The sequence below is a fragment of the Miscanthus floridulus genome, unplaced genomic scaffold, assembly GCF_019320115.1.
Source record: "Miscanthus floridulus cultivar M001 unplaced genomic scaffold, ASM1932011v1 os_2155, whole genome shotgun sequence".
In the NCBI taxonomy this organism is placed as follows: Eukaryota; Viridiplantae; Streptophyta; class Magnoliopsida; order Poales; family Poaceae; genus Miscanthus; species Miscanthus floridulus.
In genome coordinates, this window is record NW_027098129.1 from 1 (window position 1) to 22,795 (window position 22,795).

The window sequence follows — 22,795 nt, forward strand, 5'->3', positions numbered from 1 at the left end:
AACGGAGAGATGTACGATACACAACAAGCATATATATGATCTTCTTCCATGTGCCATCAGAGGTAAACAGAGCCCATACTGAAAAAGGTCAAATGTGTGACCTGCCCACAAAACTACTGCACCGGCAACACGCTTCATTTAGATGAAAATTATACTAGCACTACTAGAGAGATAGGAGTATGCACAGTTTTCTTTCAGTTCATCTTTTACTTATACTACTGAGAACCAGGATAGCTATTAAATACTAAAAATGAGGAATTATTGCAGTCAAAACAAGGCAATAACTTGTCTTAATAAATTCTGAAGAGTTGAGGTAACTACCCCCCCCGTGGAACCAGGAACAGGTCCCACGAACACACTCCAGATTGGTAAGAGCTAATAAATTGACCGTCGGCGATACATAGCTGGAAACATAAGACGCTTATTTGGGGAACAAAAAACTGCAGGGCAAAGGGCTATGAAAATGAACGGAACGAACCTGGGAAAGTTGAGTGTGAGATCTTCTTCTCGCCGTACTTCCTCCATTGGTGCCGTCGTCGTAGGCGCGTACGTGTCCGAGTTCCAGGTGCGCTCATCTTTCCTGGCGAATTACAGAACAGGCGCATACCGTCAGACGCGCAAATTTCGCGGCGGGGGGCAAGGAGGAATCGATCGAGAACGACGCGTACCTGATCCTCTGCTGGGGTCCTGCTGCGTCGGCCCTACTGGAGGAGCCCAGGTCGCAGGGTAAGGAGGGAACCGAGTCAGACGCCATGGCGAGGAACCGTCGGAGGCGAGAGGGAGACCGGAGGAGCGTTTCTTCTCGGTGATGTGTTGGTGTTGGAGACGACTGTTCTGACCACCTTTATTATAGGCTTTAAACAAACGACGGTGCAGGAGCAGGAGCATTCTCAACGTTAACACGCGTCGCTTAACGCCGCTTCCACTCCTCGTCTTCATCAATTTATTTTCCTTTTTTTTCTCTTCCAAAATACTAATACCCTTTCTGCAGCCTGAAATAAAAATAATGGCCAGGAGCTATATACACTGTATCTTTTCAACAATAGACATCGAAGCTTATAAAAAACAATAGACACAAAGTTTTTTTAATACAAAAGATGGTTTTTTAATAATACAAAAGAAGAGCAAACCCCTCTCTTTCTAATAAAACAATGAAAAACGAACCACACGTACACCAGAGACAGCAGCAAAATTGTCCAAGGATTGAGAGCGAGAATACTATGTGAAATTTCCGGAATAATAAAACTTCTGATGTGTGTCTACCTTGTTATTTTCAATTTTATATATCTCCAGATCATGTCATTACAGTAGTTTCAGGACTAGTTTTGTAGCTGTAATGAGTAACGGAGAGAGGTGACAGAGTGAGGCTGCTGGCATCAAAGAGCGGCCACATCTGAATGACTGTTATTAAAAAAGAAATCAAATCTGAAGGACTGAGGCCATTAACAATACCAATCCATGTGCAGGAGGACACTAGCTCTGCATTCTTTACGTTTCTGAAGACTCTCAGCTTGGTCTTACATTACTTGTTAAATACTTAAAAATAAAATAAAGGCAGGCACAGCCTCACTACAAAATCTTGGGTTTGGTGGATGAATCCCCCCACCGCCACAGGCTAGCATAATAATAAATAAATAGGAGCTTTAGATATATAATTAGTGCATCGATTTGAACAAACTTTCACCAAGTAGTCTTTTCAAAGCAAGTCACAAGAGAGAAGCCCCAAAAGAAGAAAAAATATATAATCCTGTCGACGGCTCCTCATTGAGCTGTATTATTAGTTACCATAATGCTAATATAATGACCTTGTGGGCAGAAGACAAATGCTCTTGCTAGGAACAGTTGAAAATGACATGGTTTAAATATGTCTTTCCTGCTTTTGCATAATGATGATAAAATTGAAAGCACTTAACTAGTTGCAAGGTGCTTTCTACACTCTTCTGAAGACCAGATACACGATTCCTAAAGGCTAAAGCAAAACAGCAGTAGTAGTGGAGCAGTGTGTGTGTGTGTGTTTCACTTCTCCATATTGGGGATAAATCCACAAATTCATTTTATTTGTAGCTTGTAATTCGTTTTTTTATTAATTATAACTGTCGCTTGTTCATGAGCAAATAATCCCCATCTGAACAAGACATTGGCAACAAAATTAGTGATATTCTAACAAAAAAAAGACGGCTGCTTAGGTTCTATGGTTTTTTATGGGATTAAAAAGTTAAACATCATTCTTCTAAATTAAAACATGGATAAAATCTCTGATAACATTCTGAGCTAAAAGCTAAATACTACGCTACCAATGAGCAGAGATCATGGAAACAGCTTGTCCTTTTAATAGCATTGCATGATACTAATATTTTAGCCATTGAGGTCGTGGCTATCGAAGCAGCCGCGTCATCTCGCGCATTATTTTGTTGCGGAATTAGGAGAGGTAGTGGACTTTCTGGTGACAGATTCAAGCAGTCAAGCTTATAGTTTATTTGCTTCATAAACACATCACGTACAAACAAACAGCTCATCACCCAACCATTCTATATTTTTTTTATGTGGAATGAAGAAGACGGTTGCTTTATTCAATTACCAAACTGTTGCAAAAAGAAGTTATATTTGTAGTGCAGTAGTACCTAGTCCGAATCAAGATTGAGGGGAGGTCCAAATACCCATCCATGTTTCAAATACTCCATTGTCTTCAGAAAACACATACATAGTACTTTGTCAGTTCCAAAGAAGGTGCACCCACCCTAAGAAAATTCCCGAAGTATGAGTGGTTTCATCTCAAGTGACGAATACTTGGAAGGGGAGAGGACAGAGAACAATAGGGATATAATTCTCTACTCTACAAAATACCCATAATTTGCATCTAAATTTACAAAAAAAGTGACAAATACTGGATACGTAAACAGACAGACCATTTACACAAGCATTGTAACACTTAAGCCATCTTTCAGAAATGTGTACTTACTACGGACTAATGAACAGCAAAAACTAACTTGATCTACAATGGCTTCTAATTTTTATTATTTCTTGAGCACACCCAGGTGATGGGTCATAAACAATGGGGCAGATGCAGTGGAACTTGTGAGCAGCAGCCCTCAATTGAATAATCAGCAGAGAGCCTGTTGGAGGAAAACAAAGACGACCAATAGCTGATCTGCTATCTAGAAAGTGGACGCTGATACAAGGTGCTTCCATGTGCTGTTGCGCTGTTTTCGTGCAAATCGCTCCATCTTAATCGATCCGCGTGAGAATCTCTCTAATTATATTGTCAACAGTTTTCTGTAGTTAATAACTCGTATGGTGAGAGCGCGGTGGGATGTTTCCTGGAAGATATGCTATGCTATGCTATGATCTCTTCAGTTCAGGGGGACTTGAGATAGAAATTGAACAGAGCTGTCGTCTTCTGACAGCTGATCTGTGTTGCATGCTAAGCTTAGCTTTCTTCCATGCTGTAAAAGTTAGAATAATATAAATATATAGTTGAGGAAGATATTATTATTCCTCTTGGACCCAACTAAATCGGTTCCTTCCCCGGTAAAATACTATATCATCAGAGATCAATTCTTTATCGATTTTGATCCTACTGTCTGTCCAATGTAAATTTCGTTTTTTAGAAATCAATCTTAAATTTACTAATTCCATATGATAGACAATTAATACTCATGATATGTAGTTAATAATTGGATTAATCATAAAGATATATTTTTATAATAAATTTATTTGAAGGTATAGACATCAATACTATTTTTATATGAATCTAGTTAAACTTGAGAACGTAACACCTAGAAATTTACAGACGTTCTCTTGAATCAGCGCAAGAAAAGTGAGATTTACGGGTTTTTTTGGGGACATAGAGTATTTCTTTACAGAAGGTCTCTTCGGCTCAAGAAAAGAATTGTTCTCAAAGACCATAAAACGCAGCAAGCACTCAAGTAATATTTATTTGATAATAATGCCCACCACCCCATGTGTAGGAATCAAGTATATAGTTGCTCTGGGGAGAAAAGAAAAATCGAAATTGAGATGTTGAGTTGGTTTAGGATTCCTATAGTTAATTAGTTCATGGCATCAGCTAGCTACTAGTAGTGTCATCTTCTTGTAAAGCAAGAGGAAGCTGCTTAGGGACACGGCAATCTTCACAAAAGTCAGGCCCTGTTTAGTTCCACTTCATTTTGCCAAATTTTTCAAGATTCCCCGTCACATCGAATCTTTAGACCCATGCATGAAGCATTAAATATAAATAAAAATAAAACTAATTACACAGTTTAGACGAAATTCACGAGACGAATCTTTAGCCCTAATTAGACTATGATTGGACACTAATTGCCAAATAACAACGAAAAACGCTACATTTGCATTTTGCAAAAAAAATTGCATCTAAACTGGGCCCTCAGTCTCTGCTGTCTACTCTGCTTAGTATTCTAATATACTGCAGCCCAGCAATATTCATATTTATATCTGCAGGCTTGTGGCTGCAATGGGAGAGTAGAAAATCACATAGACTTCGGTGTCCTCGGTGAGAGGGGAGATATATAGGTACGCGTGCCAGGGTCAGGACATGTCTTGTTTGGCACAGAGCTTAAAAAAAAAAAGGCGTACCCAGTGCAGGGCAGAGAGCTCCAGCTCTGTGCGGGGTCTGGAGAAAGGTGGTCTGGGAAAGTGTGTCAGTGGCAAGCCTTACCCTCGCCTGTGCAATGCGAGGAGACCACGACTCGAACCCGGAACCTTCCGAATCACATACGGTAAGACTCTACAGCTTGCGCCAGGTCCGTCCTTCCTGGGCACAGAGCTTAAATTCTCATAAAATCTTTTCATATCCAAATTCTCCTTGAAACGTTTTCTCAGGTGATGCATGGTTATTCGCCATCATCAGTTTCTCAAAAAAGGTTTGGTAGGGATTTTGGATTTGGATTGTGAAGAAAAATAAGAAGATGCTGAATTAGATCAGGTGGGACACCCTTTTCGGTGATTCTACCTGGTAATGCTAAGAACAAGAATCGTTTTATTAGATGATTCAAGGTAAAACTTTCACGTTTCAGTGTGCTTTTGGCAAAGATTCCGGAGAATCACATGAGAATCCTAAACTTCTATTGCTAATCTAAACTAGAGGTGTGTGAGTGGGCTAATCAAATGGATCAAGATTAACACAAATAAGCACATGAAAAAACAACGCCAACCTACCGAAATTAGAGTATGCAGTAAAAAGGATTCCTCCAAATGAACCAATGTAATTTTTTTTCTCTGAAAGCACAGTGAACCAATGTAATATGCAGTAAACAGGCGCATTGGAATTACCGTCTGCCAGCCGCCGGCACCGAGGCAAAGCCATCCGTCGGATCGATCGGACGTACGGGCGCGAAACCAGGAGGACACATCCACGCCCAGGCCTCCACCGGTTCCGGCTCGCGCCGGCCGTCGGAGTTGGTCGATCGTCACGGGAGAGAGAGATACCGACCGCCGGTCCGGTTGCCGGCCGCATCGGAGCCGGGGAAGGAGAGGACGGGACTGTGGACACTGGAGAAGAGGGGACGCCGGGCCTTCGGTTAGGCCCGGCGGCTCCGTCGATTGTGCATCCACTTGGGCTGGATGAAGTCACGCTAGTCCAGTGGGCCTCATTTGTGTCCGACCTGTTGGGAAGGCTGAGCTTTGTATGGGCCTCATTCATCCATGGTGCCGCACGGGGCCTTTGCCTAATTGCTTTTTCAGCCCAGCCCAGGCCAGCTAAAGCTATCTCTCGCTCTGTCTCCTCTTCGGCTCCGGCGGCGGCGGCCGCGGCTTCGTCGCTGATCAGGGATTGTGACTGCGACGTGGGGCAGCTGCAGATCACTTCTCCCTCCGTCCCTCTCCATCTCTGTCTCTCTGGGGAGCAAAAATTCTAGTAGATTTCGGCGTCGGGTCTTCCTGCCAAACCGTGGGCGGTTCAGAGTCTTCAGAAACCGTGGGCGGTAGCCAGATATATTTATTTGTTCCGTTCTGTCTTGTGTGGTTGCAAGGTTCAGTTTGGGTACAGTTCAATTCAGCATCATGTACAAACTGAACAAAGTTAAGCAGTCAGGTGAGAATACAACCGTCCCGATTGCTAGCTAGGCTGCATTAGGTATTGGTCTAACAAGCCATTTGCTTATGTTGATTACTGTCCTGTGTCTAGTTTTCTCAGAGTAAGCGATGTCAGGAGGACTTGACTGATGGAGGGTGTCCTTTTACAGACTTGGGATGGCAACTAATACAATGATGATGCATGCTTTACAGTTATATGTCACAGGAAAGTCCACATAGTACATCAGCATCTAGACCATATGTACAGTTTTTGTACGATGTAGTTTTCTGTCTATTTTTAAGTACTTTCTGCACATGATCTTTTACTTCTCTTATCACACTTAATGTAGACTAATCGGTGACACACCAATGTCCTTTTTCTTGTCAGCACACATGATTACACCCATATATTCAATAAAAGGACTTTGGTTTCATTTCTCATTTTTCTTCATGCCCATATGTCTTCCGGGATCATTGGCGAGTTCATTGAGGTAATCTCAAATGCCCTTCCCATTTCAACATCTGTGAACTCTGTCAAATATTCTGCATGTCAGGCACCATGAATAAGCTTTCAAAGCTTTCATCCTGAATTCCGTGGGCACCGGCATTAACAAACGTTGAGCTACTGCTTTGGTTTTGACTGGCGATTGGCACACTGTCGTGTGTTGTTGCCTCAACAACACATGGATGAACTATGCCATAGCTCTTGCAAATGTGCTGGCCATAATAGTCAACATTGAACAATCTCACCGTTCCATTTCCATCATTTTCCTTCTGTTGCCACTGTCTTAGTTGCAGGACACCCTTGTTCTTTACTATAGGCACATCTGTAGTAGCTCCTGGTTAACCATATCGGCATTAGACCTTTTTTTTGGATATATTGAAAATAGGATCATTTTTGTTATTTACAGTTACATACTATTAGATATGTGTGGAGCATTTTTGAGCTGCACGATGCAAAAATCTATCTATCCACATATATATTTTTTGAACGAAAATGGCAAGAGCTCTGCCTTTTTTTCCAATTAAGAGAGAAAGGAGAGTTCAAAGAGCACAATAGTAAAAAAATCCTATATAGAACATAGTAAATGCATACATTAATGCAACTGTTTTTTTTTCCACATACCTAGAATGCTTTGCTTTGGAGATCCACTTCTGCCCATACTTTCTCCATTGATATCCATCAAAGTGTGGTGCTTGTGTCACAACTGAACTTATGTGTTTTGCATTCTTCCTACCATCACCAAGAGAAGCAATCAAAATTTTAAGCCCTAGCGGATGATAAATAAGGATACGCTTCTATTACCACTTACCTTCTCTTGTTTCCACGGCCCTTGTTCTCCTCCAATAATATGTGATTCTCCACGTTATTCTCACCTCCTTTTCTTTTATATTTGGTAAGAATGGCCTGTTTCTCGCTGCTATCACCAAGTTCCAGGGAAGAGATAATCTTACTGAGCAGCTGAATACTTCTTCAAAGAGTTGCTGTACGAGCTTTGCTTGCCCACTGTGGGAATCAAGTATTGGTAGTACAAGGTCATGTAGGTTCATCATGAGAGCCCTTTGGTGTTTAACTTCATTGATCACCTCTTTGTAGCCACCAAGATTGGAAGATTCAAGGATGTTCATCATGTGATGGTTTCTCAATGTATGTATACATATAAGTAGCTAATAGTTGGAAGGCGTGCTAGATGATTGCAGCTTTGGGCATCTATTTTATACAAGCAAATGGTAGCACACAGTCTGAGAGCATGGTGGAGAGAATCAGTTATTGTTCAAATTTTCTCACTGCAAAAAGGACTGGGGTGCGTAGTGTCTCTATCCAACAGCATGCCTGCAGAACAAAAATCCCCGAGCAGGAGTCTAGCACTCGGTCCCTGAGCCAGAGGTCAAGACCAAGGAAGTCAGAATCGGGCGATCCTACGAAAACAGCTCTGATTAGTTTTTTTTTAATGTAGGGGGGGGGGGGGATTACTCCCCACCTGTGTATATATTGATGTAGCCCAAAACGGTTCATTTTATGTTTTACAAACGTTGAGGAGGAAAAAGCAACAACGGTTACACGTCCCAGCACTAGGGCGAAAAGCGGCGGAACCACGAATACTAGCGGAATGCAAGGACTATCACAACACCGCACAAGAGCTCTTCGACGATGCATCCAGGGAGGCGAATGACGCCAAAACGTAATCATCGTCAGCCAAGCAGGCGCCTAGCAAGGCTTTCGCCAGAGCCTTATGCCTTGAACAGGCCGAACCAGGAGAAGCAGCAGCAAGAGGTTCTTTAGTGACACCTTCAAGAAGGAAAGAAAAACTTCGTTGCTGGCCCAGACTGGTCTGAGATGAGCTTTCGCCCAGAACCTTTGACAGTGCTCCCGTTGACCCGCCCGTGATGGAGGGAGGCGCACACCGACAAGTGTCCACACCTGGACAGGGGGGGGGGGGGTTGCTGGCTTTCACCATACCGCACGGAGCCGTTTTCGGACTCGCCCGCGATGCTGGGAGGCACGCACCGGCAAGCGTCCACACCTGGACGGAGGGAAGAGGCCGGCCGCCGCCATACCACACGGAGCCGTTCTTGGACTCGCTCGTGCAGGTGGTAGGTGTGCACCGACAAGAGTCCACACCTATATAAAAGGGGGAGTGCCGGCCTCCGCCACACTACCCGGAGCCGTTCCCGGACTCGCACATGATGGTGGGTGGCACGCACCAGCATGTGTCCACGCCTGGACGAACGGGGGTGCCGGCTGCCGCCATACCGCGTGGAGCTGTTTCCGGACTCGCTCGCGATGGTGGGACGTGCGCACTGGCAAATGTCCACGCCTTGATGGAGGGAGGGGGGCTGGCCACAGCAACAACACGCGGAGCCGTTCTTTGACAAGCCCGCGCAGGTGCAAGGCGTGCACAGGCAAGCATCCGCGCCTAGACAAAAAAAGGGGGGTGTCAGCTGCCGCCACACCACGCAAGAGCCTTCCCCGGACTTGCCTGTGATGGTGGGAGGCGCGCACCGGCAAGCGTCCACACCTGGATGGAGGGAGGAGGCCGGCCGCCGCCATACCACACGGAGCCATTCTCGGACTCGCCCACGATGGTTGGAGGCGCGCACAGGCAAGTGTTGGAGCCTGGACGAAGGGGTGGGGTGCCGGCCGCCACCATACCACGCAGAGTCGTTCCCGGACTCGCGCCACAATGGTGGGAGGCGCGCGTCGACGGGCATCCGGAGTGGAGGAAGGGTCGCCAGCTGCCGCCACACACAGGGATGGTGAATCGAGGCCTGAGGAGCCCACGTTGACGACGCCGCGCACGGCCGATGAGGGGCGCAGGCCACCGCCACACGAGGACGGCATGTTCGGCCCGAAGAGACGACGACGAAGACGTCGTGCACGGCCCGACCTGAGTGAAGAAGCGCAGCACCGGTCAGAACCACACCTGCAGTCATTGGATCCGACCACCAAGCCACCGGATCAAGCCATCCCCGAGCACCAAATGCCCAAACAGTTGACCTCGGACCTGCGCGGATCCGGTAAGACCACCCACAGTGTATCAAATATCGATGCTGAAACAAGGAGAGAGAATGTTGAAACAAAGAGAGAGAAGAATTCAGCATCGATGCAACACATTGCAGGGGGCGGTGCTAGAGCCAGAAAACTCAGGCATCGAGGCATGTAGAAGCATCGGTGCTGAAATGAATAAAAAACTATTTCCCGAGCTGTTTCAGCATCGCTCACGTTGTGGGCAGTCTAAGGGCTCTAATTGGGGAGCACATGCCCGCACCAACTCGGCACCGGAGAGGAAGGGCGCACTAGCCAGTGTCTATGTCGGAACCGAGGGTGGGAGGGTGAGGGAGTGTTGGCGATCGCCGCCGCATCGAGCGGATCGAGTGGCAGAGAGGCTAGATTCGACCTGGGAGGCACTACTACTACAGGAAACTTCTTTAGGGGCTGCTGGGGTGCCCGTATGGAATATCACAACTACAGATTGACCAATCACAAAGCGGTTCGTAAAGCCCATCACTAACGCTTTTCGGTCTTGGTAGTAAGCTATCAGTGGTGATGACATTCTCATCACAGGCGGTTTGCAACTGGCAAAAATTTATTTCAATCCTGGGAAGCACCCCCACTAGCTCTAGCTTCATGGTACCGAGAAGCTGCTCTAGCTACAACTCCACACTATTTTTTATGGTACACAGTGCTGGGATTCGAAACTGAGACCTTTGTCCTTTGCTTCTCTAACCACTCCATCCCTAAGTCACCTGTGTCTATATAGCATATCTATTCCCCTAGTATTCACTGTTCAGGATTTAAAATGAATATTTAGAACCCTAAACGGCTTCAGATGAAAAAGTCATAAACTACAAATTTGTTGTTCTAATTGAGATTTATAACTTTGATTTTGGTTGTTTCGTCATCCGAGGTCGTTTAACAAATTTAAATTTTAAAACATCAAAACTTCAGCCAGACTTTTGGGACCTCAAATGATTTCAAATGAAAAACTCATCAGCTACAAAGTTGTTGTTCTCATCGAGATCTACAACTTTGGTTTTGGTCGTTTTTCCATCCGAGATTGTTTGGAAATTTTGTTTTTTTTAATTTTAAAACTTCAGATACAAATTTGAGACTATAAATGACTTCTAATGAAATAGTTGTCAACTACGAAGTTGTATATCTCATCGAGATCTACACTTTGGTTTTGGTTGTTTTCCATCTACGGTCGTTTGTACAATTCGAAAAAATTAAATTTCAAAATTTGAGCGCTTCAAACAGAATTTTGGGACCGTACATGGTTTCAAATGAAAAAGTCATCGACTACAAAGTTGTCGATTGCGTCGAGATCTACAACTTTGATATAAAGTTTATTTTCATTTGACTTTATTTTAAAAAAATATGAATTTATGTATATGACAACATGGTTATTACCGCCGTATCATACAACAAGCAGGCGGTGAAAATATCTTCACCGTACCGCTAGTTCATATGGCGAGGCGACAGTGATGAGGAGCACATGATCACCACCGGCTGGTGGTGCAAACCGGTTGTGATTATGGACTATCACAGTCGGTTGGTAAGACAAAGCGGCGGTGATAGTTATTGACCCGGATGTTCTTACGAATCGGCGGTAATACTCTCATCACCAACTGTTCATATTACGAACCATTGATGATAGCTATCATCATCGTTTTAATGATACCGGTGGTGATAGATGCGTTGGTGACTGGTTAATCTGTAGTAGTGTAAGGGCCAACTCCCCCTTGAAGAGGCCTAATAGAATTTAGTATAGTAGCTTGAGATCAGTTGAAGGCTGTGGCGAAAAGTAAGAGGCCGAGGCGCTCTGAAGATTTGTCAGAGGCCATGGTAAAAAGTTAGAGGCCGAGGCGCTATGAAGAAATGTCAGTGGCCGTGGTGCAAAATCAGAGGTCGGGGGGTACTATGAAGATCAGTCGAAGGCCATGGCAAAAAGTCAGAGGCCGAGGCGCTATGAAGATTTGTCAGAGGCTGTGATGAAAAGTCAGAGGCCAAGGCGCTTTGAAGAAAAGTTAGAGGTCATGGTGTAAAATCAGAGGTCGGGGCACTATGGAGATTAGTCGAAGGACATGGCGAATAGTCAGAGGCCGAGGCTCTATGACGATAAGTCGGAGACCGCGATGAAAAGTCAAGGTTGAAGCGCTATGAAGATAAGTGAGAGACCGCAATGAAAAGTTAGAGGCCAGAGCGCTGTGAAGATAAGTCAAAGCTCGCGATGAAAAGTCGAAGGCCAAGGCGCTCTGAAGATAAGTCAGAGGCCAGAGCTCCATGATGATAAGTCAGAGGCTGAGGCGCTACAAAGATAAGTCAGAGGCCACGATGAAAAGTCATAGGCCGAGGCGCTACGAAGATAAGTCAAAGGCTACGATGAAAAGTCGGAGGCCGAGGAGCTATGAAGATAAGTAAGAGCCCATGATGAAAAGATGGAGGCCAAGGCGATTTGAACATCAGTCAGGGGCCGCAATGAAAAGATGGAGGCCAAGGCATTATGAAGACCGGTCAGAGGCCATGGTGAAAAGTCGGTGGTCGTGGCACTATGAAGATCAATCGGAGGCTATGGTGCGATGAATAATGGGCTGAAGGCTCGTGCTCGACAATGGCCCATCAACAAAGGCGGGGGTAGCAAGAGAAAAAAGACTCTAATGCCCCAGAGGTGTGAGCACAGTATACAGGATTATACCGGAATATGCCTTAGTTGCCCTAGGGGCTTTTCTTGTACTCGACAAATGATGTAACCATACCCTATAAAAGGGGGAAATCAGTCACCCCATGAGAGGATGGCGTGTCATTTGAAACCCTAATTATTGCCTCGGTAATTGCGTGAACTTTCATTTTTGTACCCGTGCCTCTCCTAGTCGAAGGCCTTTGCCCCAGAGCGGATCCTTCGACCCCCCAGTGTCGAGCTACAACGAACTCGCCCCTCTCTCACTCTCACTCTTTGTCGGAATCAACATTTCCCAACAGAGCCGGTTAAAATGAATTTTCAGGGGCGATTTGCCCAACCGCTACAATGCCACCGATTGTAAAGATGGTGCATCTGTAGCAACGGGCTTTTAACTGCCCCTGAAAATGCATTTCTAGGGGCGGTTCCGTTAGGAAATCCACCCCTAAAAATGGTATTTTCAGGGGCGGCTACTGCAACGCAACCGTCCTTGAAAATATATTTTTAAGGACGGCTGTGCCAATGCAACCACCTCTGAAAATGTATTTTTAGGGGCGGTAAACTGAACACTGCCTCTAAAATCCGTTTCAAACTTTTGAATTTGAAATTTCCCGCCATATTTGAAATCGTGTTTCCCACCAAATTTTAGACTAGATTGCAAATGATTCAAATTAGCGTAAAAAATACACAGTAGTGAAGTAGTTAACTGATACACACATGATCAACAAAGTATTTGTACCACAATTTCAAATACATTATAAATTACAAGTTAACATTAATTGTGCTGTTGGCCAAAGAATGAAAAGAATGGATGCAGGCATTTAGCGCGAAGAGACTCAAACTTGGGATGTGTTGCATACTTTGAGTCATGACCATAGAATAAGGCCCTCAGACTAAGAACCTCCTGCATCATGAACTTGCAAAAATCATCTTGAACTCCTTGGCATCGAAGTCCTTATGTTTCTAAAAGCGAACCTTACGTTTCTTGGATCTTCATGAAATTCTTTGTACTTGGCATCGAAGTCCTTCCACTATTGTGCGTCGGATGGGTAACATAGCACTCCGATGTGTTTCTTGCGTTATCCAAAGCCCACCATCGCATGAGCTCTGTGTCCCTTTGGTTTGAGGACAAACGCCTCAAGCGGTCAATCGGTGATAGGTACCACATAATCAATGCAGGAATTCTCCTTTGGTTAGTATCATCTACTGCTAAGGTGTTGTTTTCCACTACAACGTTCTAAGAAGCGTCATTTTACTTTTCATCCTTCTTTCTCTTTTTCCCAGTGTTATTTGAACACCCCACGATAAAGGATACAGTGGTTTGGACACGCATGTAGTCGTTCCACACCCATCGTCAGTGGAATGATAAGCTTCTTTGCTTGATATGTGTTGGTGGGCACCGAGTTTAGTTTAGGAAGCAGAACAGCCAACAGAGTCAATAGGTCGTTGAAGCTCCTATCGAACCAGCTATACTTAGCCTTCAAGATCAGTATGTCTAGCCCAAAACGTAGCAATGACCATCTTTTCTCACAACCCTTTTCCTCCTAGTACAAACGTTCTTTCCTTGCCTTATGTACCGTCTCCAAGTTATTTAGCCCTTTCAATAGCAATTCTTGTTCTACATAGCGCAACATGTCGTCTAGGAAGTCTTCTTCTTCCTCTTCTTCGTTGTCTTCAACATCATCCTCCCCACCACAACCTTCTCCACCACCACTGCCTTCGCCACCACCACCGCCTACAAACGTCATCTCCTATACCATCATGCATCATGACAAGGTGGGTATCCACATCTTCCCTTACTTCTAGTGCATCTGTAGATTCCTAGTTGCCTACTTCTGTACGTCTCTTACCATGATGATCCCAAATCTCGTAGTTCTCTATGAAACCCCTTCTTACTAAGTATGATCTTATCGTATTTGGATCCCGACATACTATACGGTTCCGACAGTCACAACAGGGACAATATATATTCTTTATCTGCTTAATCAAAGCGTGTCTTTTAGCAGCTTTAATAAACCATTCACATATTGTATGTAGGAAGCTTCATGTCCTCGTTTCGTGTACATTCATGACTTGTCCATTTGTGCCCTTCGAAAAGAAAAGGTATATTTGTATCAAGGTATTATTCACGTAGAAATGTTGAATCAATTGATGTCTATTTTTTGATACAAATATTATATTATTCTATACCTAAAGCTTAAAAAATGATAAAGTAAATATAGAAATTAACTAGAGTTCATGTGAGGCAAGTAAGTTGGGTAAAAACGAGTCTAAATTGCTAGAAAAAATAAAAAATCTAACATCATGCATGTCTCTCTCTAGATCTGTAAGTGAAGTACATATAAAGTTTGAAAAGAGTTTAGGGATGCCACTATCTCACCTCTCAAACCCAACTCCTTCAAAGGTTCATAGGGCAAAACCTCCCCCCTTTATTTTTGCTATTTCTCGCCCTCCAAGTGAGCTGAACAATGGTGCTCAGCAGAATGTCCCAAGGAGGAAGAAGGGGTATTTAAGGGGCATTTTTAGGGGCGGTTGACTAAAGAGAACCGTCTCTGTTCATAAATTTGTAGGGGCGATTCTCTTAAGGAACCGTATTTGAACATAGGTCTCCTTTAGGAGCAGTTTTGTAAAGAGGACCGCCCCTGGAAATGGATCTTCAGAGGCGGTTCTCTTAACACAACCGCCCCTAGAAATAGACCTATTTGTAGAGGCGGTTCTCTTAAGGGAACCGCCCCTGAAAATGGATCTATAGAGGCGGTCACAGAGCTACAATGCCCCACAGCGTGGTTAGAGGCGGCATGCTAGTTGAACCGCCTCTGATAGAAAGGTGTGGTGTCGTTGAAAATCATTTCTGTACTAGTGAGGCCGGATCCGTCCCGTCGGCAGCGCGAACCCACCTTTGACAGAGAAGAGGGAGGGGCAGAGAAACCGGTGCTTGGAAAGGGAGGAGACTGCGGATGGTGCCCGGTTTTTGGGGCTCGCCACTGGCCGCCGCCAACGGCTGCAGCGGCCGGAGAGGTGGCAGGAAGGAGGGGGCGGGTAGTGGCGCCGGCGAGCCCTCCGAGCCGCCCATTGGGGAGCTCTGGAGGGGACGTCCCGAAAGACTATCCCCTGTATGACGGGATCCTCTGATTAGTTCAAAGCTGGATCCTAGGAATGCTCACCTCCTTCCTCCGGGATAACTGGGTCATCTTCGCCTAGAAGCTAGCCGTCCGACCATTCAAAAGGTGAAATTTAGCTTTTAGCTAAAAAGCTTATATGAGCAATTCATCTAAAATTGAAAAAGCATTAACTAGGACCATGCAATACTCATTCACATACAACACGTAGAGCTTTACATCGCCTCTAAATCACTAACACACTGCTCAACATTGATTTCGTAATAAGGATTAAAGGCCTTATGTTAATTACAGGAATGGATCGAGTCCTTTGTTTTGATATCCTAATGATAGTCTAACATATAGTTTACATTCACGTCCTTGTCAGTTTGATAACACCCAACCCAATACCAATAGAGTAACCGAGTAAGTACAACCCAAAGCATCATCACGATGTGACTTTAGCTTGTCGTTAGATGCATCTCCTCGCGGAATCCACCCACTACAGATCGCTAAATCTGGCAATCTATACGGAGTGAGCAAAAGCAGTTTAATTTCTCTCGACGCACCCGACCCAAGCAAAAGCAATGGAGGCAGATTCGATGCCAATGACGATGGCCATCGTTGCCGCGTTTCTTGTATCGCTCCCGGTGCTGTATCGTCTCCTCTTCGCCAGCGCCAGCGACAGAAAGGCCCTCTCTCCCGGCTCCTTTGGCCTACCCGTCGTCGGACATACGCTTAGCCTGCTTCGCGCCCTTCGCGCCAACACCGCCGAGGACTGGCTCCGCCGCCCTCGTCGGGCCCCTCCGCCAACAAGTTCGTCTTCACCAGCCCCGCGCTGACCACCATGAACAGCGAGGCCTTCAGCCACATGGTCGGCCGGCGGACGGTCCGCGACGTGGTCGGCGGTGAGCACGCCCGCGTCAGGGCCATGATGGTGCAGTTCCTCAGGCTGGACGCCGTCAAGAGGCACGTCGCCGGCATGGACGCCGAGGTCCGGCGCCACCTCGACGCGCACTGGCGCGGCCGGGGCAGCGTGGCGGTGATGCCGTCGATGAAGACGCTCACCTTCGACGTCATGAGCACCGTCCTTTTCGGGCTGGTGGGGAAGGACGCCGCCGCCGTCCGGCGGGAGCTGTCGGCGGAGTTCCAGCAGCTGGTGCAGGGCATCTGGGCGGTCCCGCTCAACCTGCCCTTTACCAGGTTCAGCCGGTGCCTGGCTGCGAGCCGTCGCGGGGGTCATCGACGAGAGGAGGGCCAAGCTGGAGCGCGGGGAGAGCTCGCCGGCCGACGACATCATCACCCACATGCTCTCCAAGGGCCTCCCCGACAAGGAAACGAAAAACGTCATGTTCCTCATGGTCGCCGAACACAACACGACGGCAGCCCTCATCACCTTCCTCCTCCGGCATCTCGACACCAAAAAAGACGCCTACTCCAAAGTTCTCCAAGAGCAAGAGGAGATCGCGCGGTTGCAAGGCGTCCGGGGAGGCTCTGTCGTGGGACGACCTCTGCCGGATGAGATACACCTGGGCGGCGGCGATGGAGACGCTGCGGATGGTGCCGCCGGCGTTCAGCATGCTGAGGAAGGCGCTCCAGGACGTCGAGTACGGCGGCTACGTCATCCCCAAAGGGTGGCAGGTGATGTACGCCACCAACATGACGCACTGGAGCCCGGCCATCTTCCCGGACCCCGGCCGATTCGACCCGGAGCAGTTCGAGGACCCGTCGGCCATACCGCCCTACGGCTTCGTGCCGTTCGGCGGCGGCGCCCGCATCTGCCCCGGGAACGAGTTCGCCAAGGTGGAGACGCTGGTAGCCGTGCACCACATCGTGACGCGCTTCAGGTGGAAGCTCGCCGCCGGCTGCGACGGCAGCTTCTCCAGGTCGCCCATGCCGTACCCGTCTCAGGGCCTCCTCATCGACATCGAGCCTATCCATCAAGGAAAACACCTCCCGGTGAAATTCATTTCAATTCAATGCAAATAAACCGTCCACGCACAAAGTCGCAGACAGCTTGACAAAATTACGGCTTCTGATTTAGCGCATGAATCGCATGATGAGAAATGATATATCGCAATCAGAGATTCAGAGGGGGTAATTCTGTTGTATACATTCATGTACAGATCACATCTGCTATTTTTCTCGAAGATCGCCATTTGCAATATAAAAAAGGGGATGAAGGACATGTCTGCAAGTTGATGGCAGTAGTATAGAGCAAGTAGGATGGTGGCCACTTCGAGCGTGTGCTGACAAAGTGACAATAATGCTGACATAAAAATACGGAATAACTAGCGTACGTCCAGTCCCAGGCCCGCGTCCAGACGAGGCAGCTCCGCCGCACACTGTCCCGTTCCCCGGGTAACGCCCGTGTAATAGGGGAGCTCGCCCGCTCGCCGTGCCCACAGGGCGTCTCAACCTCGTCACCCCCGCGTCACCTCCGTAGCCAGGTCTGCATCTCCGTCGCGCAGGGAGAGATGCCACAAGCTTTTGCTCCATGACCCTCAGCGGGGCCAGCGGATGGCAGCATGTCGTACGGGGAACGCGTGCGCTAGCGCGGATGCCTATACATCCTCCGGTGGAGCGTCTGCCGCCAGCTTAATTACAGCCGACGCTTGCCATGGCTCCCGCACGAGCTCTCTCTTCTGTTGCTAAACAACCCTACATTGAGATCTACTTTTACAACACTCAGATGAAACAATTGCGACATACTTTTGAAACAGATGAACATTTGGAACATAACTTGGAAAATAGTCATTGTAATATATGCATCATCCAAATAGAACACTTACAATATGTCTAAACACATAAAAACATATGGAACATGTCGTTGCAATATATGTGTGAAACATATACCAACATCCAGATCAAAATGCTTGCCATACTTCTAGAAGAGATGAAATATTTTAAAACAAACGCTTGCAACATGCCTCTGAAAACTCTCGCAACATATGCAACATGTGCAAACATCCCTGCTACTTTTGCAACATCCATAAGAAACAACTGCAATATACCTTTGAAACGATTTTTAAACACCTGAACCATACATTTGCAAAATAGGGGAGGGGAAGCCTGAGCTAGTAGATTCCAGCTGTCGGGTCAGAGCCGACGGCGAGCTGCGGTGCACGAGCACCACTAGCACCCAGCACTAGCAGCACGTGCAAGCACCACCACCAGCCAGCGCCACCAGCACCGACCTTGGCTTAGCCTGGCGGGCTGCGCGTGCTTTGAGAGGGAGTAGGCGGCGCAGCGCACGACCAAAGTGAGGAGCGAGGTGCGGGTGGAGCACGCGACGGGCAGGGGAGAGGAGTGAGGATGCGAGCGGCGTAGGGTCAGGGTGCGATGGGTGAAGGCCGAGAAGTGAGCGAGCGGTGTCTGGAATAAGAATAAGAGACGGAGGGAGTCAAAGTTGTGGTGCACGTCAACACCACACGTCCGTCCGAAGGGAGTCGTTGGCGTCGGACATCCTTGTTTGTAGCATTATCGATAAAAATATGACGAAGTGATGGGAATCACTTCAGTTTACTGTAGTTCATGTCCATTACTGCGCATGCCCATGAGTTCTTAGTCTATTGGCTACTGCTCGGCTGCGCAAATATTCACCATAGCTTCCTTCTTATTGGTACCATAACACGGTGTTTGGGTTGGCAAATCACCTAATCTACAATGAAATGATATGTTGCGAACACATAGTTGAGATGTGCCCATGTGGCTCGGTTGATGATGAGTGATTGTCAAGGTGAGTTTGATTTTGATAGAGTTTGAGACTAACCATGACGTGAGTTTGTGTTGTACAACATATCTCTTGGATTGTGGTGAACAGGTGTGGAGCACAGAGGTGGTGGTTGAAAGCGAAGGTGAAGGTGAAGGTTAAGCAGGTTCGTGCCGACGAACTAGGAGCCATGAAGGACGGACAACAATGCTTGGATTGAGGGACCGGAGAAGCCGGAGGACCAAACCTGACACCTAGGGTCATCGACAAATGCAAGTGTATATGGAGGAGTAGATCGTGTTGAACAAGTTAGGATGACGGTCTACCAAATCAAGCGGAGGCGCTAGAGGACTGATCGGTCTGGGCGACACGCGTCGAGATCACTTAGTTTTAGCCCGAAGGTCAGACTTCATACAAAACTCAAATCGAGCAGTTTTGTTGCAAAACTCGTGCTTGACAAATCGTGCAGAGGTGTGCTAAAAAAATCGTGCGGAGGTCAATTTTTCCTCAATCCCTAACAGAAGCTCCTCGAGGGTGAGGGCCATCCCCAACGGGAGCTGTTACAATTCGGCCGCTCGGACAGAAGCCAACCGCTGGTAATTTTTGGCTGCGCATGGTTGCGTCCGGCTCACCCGCGTCGTTCTCATGGCCCAGGCCTTCCACTCCATTTGCGGCGCACCCCTCGTAGCTACGAAAGCAAGCCTAGGGCCCATCCCATGTCGCTCTCATGGCCCACTCCTTCCACTGCTCCATTCGCGGCCCACCCTCGTCCATGGACGAGCGCAGAGTATATCACGTGAACGCATAGAGAGGAGGAAAAAAATATTAGAAGAGAAATATTTAAAAAGTATCAACAAAAATAATATGTGGGAGAGGTTGAAAATTAGACTAAAAAATGAAGACAACCATTCCTCACCATTACACCATGTGGATGTTTTGTTTTTGAACATCCATGTGGATGTTTTGTCTTACTTAAATGTTTACACTATTATAAATCTATCAAACTATTTAAATTTAAGACAAAAGTATTCCACCCTCACAAGAATAATGGTTTAGATAAAATATACAGCTCATTTGGGATCGGCCTTAAGGGCATGCTAGGCTTTCCTTCTAAGGGCTTCATTCATCCATGGTGCAGCAGGCGCCAGCAGTGCAATGCGCAGGGGGCCCTTCCTAATTACTTTTTTCAGCCCAGTTATCTCCTCTTCGGCTCCGGCGAGGGCGGCGACGGCGGTCGGCGGCGGTGGCTTCTTCGCTGATCAGTGATCACCCTGCGGGGACCGGGGACACGGGGGAGCAGCTGCAGTTCCGCCAAACGCCTAAGGTCACCTCTCCCTCCATCCCTCTCTTGTCCTTCTCTGGGGAGCAAAAATTCTAGTAGGTTGGATGGATTTCACTTTGGGGTTTCCCTGCCAAACCGCGGGCAGTTCAGAGTCTTCGGAAATCGAATCAATCGGTCTTTGTTTCACGTGTGAATCTTTCATCGCCTAATTTATTTCCGTGGTCGACAAATTAATGTAGATGATTTTATTTGTTCCGTTCTGTGGTTGCAAGGTTCAGTCTCGGTACAGTTCAATTCAACAGCATGTACAAACTGGACAAAATTAAGCAGTCAGGTGAGAATACAACCGTCCCGATTGCTAGCCAGGCTGCATTAGGTATTGCCTAACAAGCAGGTTTTTTTAATGTTGATTACTATGTGTCTATGTCCTATGTCTCTAGCTTTCTCTATCAATGTTAGCAGAGTAAGCGATGTCGGGAGGACTTTACCGATGGTAAGACTTTGCAGGGTGTCCTTTTACAGACTTGGAATGAGAAGTAATGTAATCATGATGCATGCTTTACAGTTATATATGTAGCAGGAAAGTCTATAGATTGTGCATCAGCATTCTAGAATCTAGACCATATATATGTACAGTTTTTGTACGATGTAGTTTTCTGTCTATTTTTAAGTACTTTCTGCACATGATCTTTTACTTCTCTTATCACACTTAATGTAGACTAATCGGTGACACACCAATGTCCTTTTTCTTGTCAGCACACATGATTTACACCCATATATTCAATAAAAGGACTTTGGTTTCATTTCTCACTTTTCTTCATGCCCATATGTCTTCCGGGATCATTGGCGAGTTCATTGAGGTAATCTCAAATGCCCTTCCCCATTTCAACATCTGTGAACTCTGTCAAATATTCTGGCATGTCAGGCACCATGAATAGGCTTTCAAAGCTTTCATCCTGAATTCCGTGGGCACCGGCATTAACAAACGTTGAGCTACTGCTTGGTTTTGACTGGCGATTGGCACACTGTCGTGTGTTGTTGCCTCAACAACACATGGATGAACTATGCCATCGCTCTTGCAAATGTGCTGGTCATAGTAGTCAACATTGAACAATCTCACCGTTCCATTTCCATCATTTTCCTTCTGTTGCACTGTCTTAGTTGCAGGACACCCTTGTTCTTTACTATAGGCACATCTGTAGTAGCTCCTGGTTAACCATATCGGCATTAGACCTTTTTTTGGATATATTGAAAATAGGATCATTTTTGTTATTTACAGTTACATACTATTAGATATGTGTGGAGCATTTTTGAGCGGCACGATGCAAAAATCTATCTATCCACATATATATTTTTTGAACGAAAATGGCAAGAGCTCTGCCTTTTTTTTCAATTAAGAGAGAAAGGAGAGTTCAAAGAGCACAATAGTAAAATATCCAATATAGAACATAGTAAATGCATACATTAATGCAAATGTTTTTTTCCCACATACCTAGAATGCTTTGCTTTGGAGATCCACTTCTGTCCATACTTCCCTCCATTGATATCCATCAAAGTGTGGTGCTTGTGTCACAACTGAACTTATGTGTTTTGCATTCTTCCTACCATCACAAGAGAAGCAATCAAAATTTTAAGCCCCTAGCGGATGATAAATAAGGATATGCTTCTATTACCACTTACCTTCTCTTGTTTCCACGGCCCTTGTTCTCCTCCAATAATATGTGATTCTCCACGTTATTCTCACCTCCTTTTCTTTTATATTTGGTAAGAATGGCCTGTTTCTCGCTGCTATCACCAAGTTCCAGGGAAGAGATAATCTTACTTGAGCAGCTGAATACTTCTTCAAAGAGTTGCTGTACGAGCTTTGCTTGCCCACTGTGGGAATCAAGTATTGGTAGTACAAGGTCATGTAGGGTTCATCATGAGAGCCCTTTGGTGTTCAACTTCATTGATGACCTCTTTGTAGCCACCAAGATTGGAAGATTCAAGGATGTTCATCATGTGATGGTTTCTCTCAATAAATGTATACATATAAGTAGCTAATAGTTGGATTGTCGGAATTGAGGGTGCTAGATAATTGCAGCTTTGGGCATGTATTTATAATAGCAAATGGCCAGCACACAGTAGCATGGTGTAGGTTATCAGTTATTGTTCAAATTTTCTCACTAGAAAAAGGACTAGGGAGCGTACTGTCTCTATCCAACAGCATGCCAGAACAAAACATGGCAATATTCAAGATCGTGCTTTTTACATAAATTGGTAAGAGGTTTTGATGACTTATGAGACTTGTGAGACATATTTGTCATCATTAGGGATGAAAGCGGTTGGTATATACGTACCCCGTACCGTCCAGCATCATTTTCTACTTTTGATCCGATTGGAATTCGTATTTCTGGACCAAATCCAAAATTGGTAAGAAATATGATATGCCCAAATTTGAAAATGGGACCGAAACGGTTTAGGTGTTAGTTTTTTTACTTTTCTGTTTTTTATT

General features: G+C 46.0%; 3 pseudogenes; 1 reads left to right on the forward strand and 2 right to left on the reverse strand.

Annotated features, from left to right (window-relative positions):
- Nucleotides 1-6,478: 6,478 nt before the first annotated feature.
- LOC136534667 (probable WRKY transcription factor 63) lies at nt 6,479-7,659 on the reverse strand (annotated as a pseudogene).
- An 8,235-nt stretch (nt 7,660-15,894) lies between these two features.
- Nucleotides 15,895-17,296, forward strand: LOC136534665 (beta-amyrin 16-beta-monooxygenase-like; annotated as a pseudogene).
- Nucleotides 17,297-21,118: 3,822 nt separating this feature from the next.
- LOC136534666 (probable WRKY transcription factor 67) lies at nt 21,119-22,483 on the reverse strand (annotated as a pseudogene).
- Nucleotides 22,484-22,795: the final 312 nt, after the last annotated feature.